The sequence below is a fragment of the Oreochromis niloticus genome, unplaced genomic scaffold (assembly GCF_001858045.2).
Source record: "Oreochromis niloticus isolate F11D_XX unplaced genomic scaffold, O_niloticus_UMD_NMBU tig00008310_pilon, whole genome shotgun sequence".
Lineage (NCBI taxonomy): Eukaryota > Metazoa > Chordata > Actinopteri > Cichliformes > Cichlidae > Oreochromis > Oreochromis niloticus.
Genome location: NW_020329114.1, coordinates 1 through 6,277, shown reverse-complemented (window position 1 = coordinate 6,277; position 6,277 = coordinate 1). Strand labels below are relative to the sequence as shown.

Sequence of the window (6,277 nt, the reverse complement as noted above, 5' to 3'; positions counted from 1 at the left end):
CTGGTTCAATTTGCCCCTTTTTAGCTTTGAGCACCCGCCCCTATAAACGTCTCTGCACAGCCCTGGCAAATACAGTCTGCATCTCCACCTGTTCATTTATTTTTGAGGCTGTTCATTGGTTTCCTTGAGTGCCTTGCAAAAGGTGCTTACACCTCTGGTGCGGTGGTTATGTTATTCATACTACACACAGGTACTCTCTAGTATAATATGTACATGCAGTGTTTCATTTTGCACTATACTGCAATGATCATCCTTCAAGGTAATTTGAACCATCAGACACTTAATCCGGTCGTTAAGTCTGACGTCACTAGCCGTGTCTGGGCCTAAACTCCGCTGCAGGTGCATATCCAACAATCACTATTGCATTACTGAGAGTTGAAAAACTGTCTAAAGTCTTTCATCTTTAATAAAATGATCAGCGTTCTGCTCTACCAGGTGTAACAATTGAGTTTAACATCCAGGCATCCATGAAAACGGAATTTATGGGATTTAACGGAGTTAGAAGTTAGCAGCAAGTTAGCTCGCTAGCTTCCATCTAAATACAGTATAGCATGTCCTGACTGCGGGGTTTCGGAAACAAATTAAAACGTACAGCTCTGCTATCACTTCCAACATAAATGAAGACAGAAAACTAAACAGCAGTGACGTTTGTAGGGTTACTGAAGTTTGGCTAGCTGGTATATAATGATGTGCTACGTGACCGCTAGCAACACAGCTATGTTAGCATAATATAAACAAGCTAACTTTTTTTCCACTCGATACAAGTTAACATGAGGGTTCTCAGTGGTCAGGAACAAATGTAATCGCATGGCAGGATGCTATAAACGGACCAAACTTCAGCCAGGAGAACAACTGAGATAATCCATCCACAATACGCGGTTAGTCATTCATATACTGCTGCATGGGCTGTGCTGTAGTTATATCGTAAGGTTTTAAAAACTGAGCTTAAATAAATGATTAGCGGTAATAAAAGCCGAGGGAGGTCAACAGTGATCACTGACTGTTTTAGGAGCTTTTTGAGATTAAATAGAAGAAAATCCAAAACATTAAACATGTAAACAACACAAAAGCCATATTACACGCAGACTACTTTAGGCCCGGAAGTAGGATTCGTCACCTCATCACTTAACGACCGGATACCCTTTGAATTGTTTTTCTGCGCCAGTTTGAAGTTTGAACATTTCCAGTTTAGAAATATCTCTATTTATAGAAGGAAAACTAAACTAAAATCAGGCTTTATTTGACAAGCATATGCTGGCATCCATGAAAGAGTGAAATTTAGACGCAGACACTCTCCCATGATGCCAGTGGTTTTACTTGGAACCCCTGTTGGTAATGACACATGTGGTTTTTCAAACCTTAGCTCATGATTAATAGTAGGTAGGTCAGCTACCACCTCCATAGAGAACAACCTTCACTAGGGTTTAAATAGCTGGGACTCTCCACCTTTTTGTTTTTCAAGCTGTACAGACCTCTTGGATGAGAAGTGAAATGTTTTAAAGGAGTCCAGCTGCCTCTCTTAAGACAACCATGACCTGATTGACTAGGAACCTACACAGACATGGAGTCAGCATGTCTTGTAGATTTCAAACGACATGCAGATAATATAAAGACTGTATCCAGTCTTTGTTTATCTTGGGTCTGTGTTTGTGTCCTTCCCGGCAGATAGAACAGTTCATTTTACCTGAGATTTACTGCTTAAAGCACATATGATAAAACACTAAATGGATCCAGGCAATCAAGATTTGAGACTTGCAACATAAGAAAATGTAATTTTTCAGAAGTTGACCACGCTGCAGCTGTCAGCCAGCGACCAGGACAGCGAGCCGGGCGAGCGAAACTAAACCAAACCCAACTTTTCCCACCGCTTTGTGAGTAATTGGCATCCAACATGCAAACTGCAGATGACTATGGCAATCTGACTGCAACCAAAGCAATCACAATTATGTTTTTGGTGCAGCAGACCCTGATTTCACCTGGCAACCACCACAAACCAGTGGCTTTACCCCCAAAGTTGCCAGGGGTGTGCAGCGCTGTGGTCCATTGATCACCTCTCCGGTTTGAGCCTGTCCACAGACATGCTTGTCAATTGGTGATTCTAAAGTGCCTGTTGGTGTGATGGAAGTATTTAAAAAGTGTCGGCAGGGTGTGGGGACGGGAGCTGAGCCGAGGAAGCATTCATGCATCAAATACCAAGAGAGTCAGAGGAACACCGGGGAGGACGACAACAAAACTAAAACAGGGAGCTAAGAACTTCACTACTGTATGTTTTCAATGTTTTTGTCTCTTTTTACGGAATCAAACTCAAAGTAAGCTTTAAACCCTGCATGGTCGTACTCTCTCCTGCACTCCATATTATCCTTTGTTGATCTACACACGTCTGTTGCTGCCACGGACGTCGCATGCTCGTACGTCATTGTCATGAGACACTCTCACGAAGAAAATGACGAGGATTAGTAACGCAGTAATGTAGCCTGCTTACGGGAAAGTAACAGTAATCTAATGACCTTTTTGCAATAGTAATCCTTTACTTTACTCCTTACTTGAAAAAAGAAATCAGACTATGCGGTGTTGCCCATTTCCGGTCCACATACAGAAAGTATCATAGAAAGATTTAAGGTATCGTGCCACATTTGACCTCTGACCTCTTGTTCATGGTTAGTAAATTAAGAGTCCTACATTTGTGAACAGTTCACACCTTGGATAAAGATAAGTGAAGGACACAGGATGGAGACTTTCACATGTATGAACCTGGCCATGGAGTAAGATCATAGAAATAAATTTCTTCATTAGTGAAAGTCAAAGTGAAAGACAAATTTGAAACTTTGTTACTTACTACCGTTGTTTGAATAGATAGGAATATAGGGAATTATATATTTTTATTTAAAGACAGGACTCACATGTTTTCATTTCTAGTCTTTAAAACCTGTCTCTATCCATCTAGTATTAATTCTTTCTGGGAAACAAGTATGTATATTATGCACACACACAAACACACATGAACCTATTACCTATTTCTTGTTTTATACCTAAGATGAATTATTGTTGAATGAAGACATTTTTCAAACATATGTAAAATGTGACCAATTGTGTTTATTGGGTAAAGGAAAAGGTAGAAGGGGGGAAAAGGGGGGATAGAAAGAATGAAAGAGAGAGAGAAGAGAAAACCCCAACAATCCCCTCTGAGCAAGCACCAGGCGACAGTGGATAGGAAAAACTCCTTTTAAAGTGAAGGAGAAACCTATGGCAGAACCAGGCTCAGGAGGGGGCAGTCAACTGCCGGGACTGGTCGGGGGGTGAGGGTGAAAAAAGAAAAAGGAGGGAGGGGAAGGGGAAGGGGGGAAAAGGGGGGATAGAAAGAATGAAAGAGAGAGAGGAGAGAAAACCCCAACAATCCCCTCTGAGCAAGCACCAGGCGACAGTGGATAGGAAAAACTCCTTTTAAAGTGAAGGAGAAACCTATGGCAGAACCAGGCTCAGGAGGGGGCAGTCAACTGCCGGGACTGGTCGGGGGTGAGGGTGAAAAAGGAGGGGGGAAGGGGAAGGGGGGAATGAAGATGGAATAGAGGTGGAGGAAGACGAGGTTACATCAGGTGAGAAGCAGCAGTGTTCCTCCTCCAGAACCAGTGGAAGCGTTTTTCTTCTTTTTCGATACTCTTCACGAGCACTTTCTTCTCAATGATGAGGTTTTCAGCTCACCATTGTTTCTGTGTTTTCTTTCTCAAGTTTGCTGCATCTTTTCACCATGTCTTCTAATTGTTCTTGTTTTTCTTTAAGCTTGTCTTTCAGTTCTTTAACTGTTGCCTCCTCTATTCCCTTGCCTTGTGCACATCTGTGTGCATGTCTTCCAGCTGCTGGTTCTCTTCTGGATTTCTTGAAGTCTACACTGCAGTCTTTATGTGTTTTCTGTTGTTCTTGCTTTTGCACCTGGATTTCAGTGTTTTTGTACTTCAAGATCTTAGAAAGTTCCTCAAGTTCGCTATTTTTTCTCAGCATCTCATTGATGCTACTCTGATCGCTGAGCATTGTTTTCCAGTTGTTCTTTTCTCCTTCCAGTACAGTTGTTTGTACTTCGTTTCGTTATACAATTCTTGGAGTGCTTGATTTTTCTTCTGGAGATTAAGTTTTTCTTCTTCCTGTTGTATTTTCTGTTGGTCTTTTTCTTGAAGCACCTCTTTATTTCCGTGCACTTTTTTATCAAGCCTGATTTGGAGCAATCTGTGTTTTCCCATCTCGTCAAGCTTGGAGTCCCCTTCTGTTTCATTTCCATTTGCTTCTTGTCTTGAAGCAACTGTTGACTTTTGTGCAGAGTTTTGTCATGCTTCACCTGCAGAGCTTTGTATTTTCCTCCATGGCTTGGAGTTTGCTCTGCAGGTCTCTGCTCTACGGGCTCTTGTTTCTTGTCTTGGAGGATCTCTTTATTTTTCTCCAGAGCTTCATCGAGTATTACTTGCAAGCCTTCATTTTGTTTCTCGATGTTCCTCAGCTTGCAATCCATTTCTTCCTTTTGTATTTCTGTTGGTCTCGTGAAGACTCTTTATTTTTGAGCAGTGTTTCCTCAAGAGTTATTTGGAGCATTTTGCATTTTTCCTCCAAGACTTCAAATTTGCGGTCCGTTTCTTTCTCGAGCATTCCTTGTTGCTCTCTCTCTTGAACGAACTCTTTATTTCTGTGCACTTTTTTATCAAGCCTGACTTGAAGCATCTGTGTTTTTCCTCCATCTCGTCAAGCTTGGAGTCCATTTCTTTCTGTTTCATCTCCATTTGCTTCTTGTCTTGAAGCAACTGTTGACTTTTGCGCAGAGTTTTGTCATGCTTCACCTGCAGAGCTTTGTATTTTTCCTCCATGGCTTGGAGTTTGCTCTTGCAGGTCTCTCTGCTCTACGGGCTCTTGTTTCTTGTCTTGGAGGATCTCCTTATTTCTCTCCAGAGCTTCTTCAAGCATTACTTGCAAGCCTTCATTTTGCTTCTCGATGTTCCTCAGCTTGCAATCCATTTCTTCCTTTTGTATTTTCTGTTGGTCTTTCTCGTGAAGCAACTCTTTATTTTTGAGCAGTGTTTCCTCAAGAGTTATTTGGAGCATTTTGCATTTTTCCTCCAAGACTTCAAACTTGCGGTCCGTTTCTTTCTCGAGCATTCCTTGTTGCTCTCTCTCTTGAACGAACTCTTTATTTCTGTGCACTTTTTTATCAAGCCTGACTTGAAGCAATCTGTGTTTTTCCTCCATCTCGTCAAGCTTGGAGTCCTTTTCTGTTTCATTTCCATTTGCTTCTTGTCTTGAAGCAACTGTTGACTTTTGCGCAGAGTTTTGTCATGCTTCACCTGCAGAGCTTTTGTTTTTCCTCCATGGCTTGGAGTTTGCTCTGCAGGTCTCTTGCCTACGGGCTCTTGTTTCTTGTCTTGAGGATCTCTTATTTTCTCCAGAGCTTCTTCAGCATTGCAAGCCTTCATTTTGTTTCTCGATGTTCCTCAGCTTGTTCTTCCTTTTGTATTTTCTGTTGGTCTTTCTCGTGAAGCAACTCTTTATTTTTGAGCAGTGTTTCCTCAAGAGTTATTTGGAGCATTTTGCATTTTTCCTCCAAGACTTCAAACTTGCGGTCCGTTTCTTTCTCGAGCATTCCTTGTTGCTCTCTCTCTTGAACGAACTCTTTATTTCTGTGCACTTTTTTATCTGACTTGAAGCAATCTGTGTTTTCCTCCATCTCGTCAAGCTTGGAGTCCATTTCTTCTGTTTCATTTCCATTTGCTTCTTGTCTTGAAGCAACTGTTGACTTTGCGCAGAGTTTGTCATGCTTCACCTGCAGAGCTTTGTATTTTTCCTCCATGGCTTGGAGTTTGCTCTGCAGGTCTCTCTGCTCTACGGGTTGTTCTTGCTTGGAGGATCCTTATTTCCTCCAGAGCTTCTTAGCATTACTTGCAAGCCTTCATTTTGCTTCTCGATGTTCCTCAGCTTGCATCCATTTCTTCTTTTGTATTTTCTGTGGTCTATCTTGTGAAAAACCTTTATTTCTTCCAGAGCTTCATCAAGCATTACTGCAGCTTCATTCTGTTTCTTGATTACCTCAGCTTGCAGTCCATTTCTTTGTATTTGTTGGTCTTCTTGTGAAGAAACTCTTTATTTCTCTCCAGAGCTTCATCAAGCATTACTTGCAAGCCTTCATTTGTTTCTCGATGTTCCTCAGCTTGCATCCATTTCTTCCTTTTGTATTTTCTGTTGGTCTTTCTCATGAAGCATCTCTTTATTTTGAGCAGTGTTTCCTCATGAGTTATTTGCAGCA

The 6,277-nt window shown here is 41.5% G+C and overlaps 1 long non-coding RNA gene across 1 annotated transcript; it reads left to right on the top strand.

Moving 5' to 3' along the window:
• Window positions 1-821: 821 nt before the first annotated feature.
• LOC112845639 (uncharacterized) lies at window positions 822-2,129 on the top strand. Its single transcript, XR_003218506.1, has 3 exons — window positions 822-878; window positions 1,782-1,871; window positions 1,961-2,129. It is a non-coding gene; the product is annotated as an uncharacterized LOC112845639 (long non-coding RNA).
• Window positions 2,130-6,277: the final 4,148 nt, after the last annotated feature.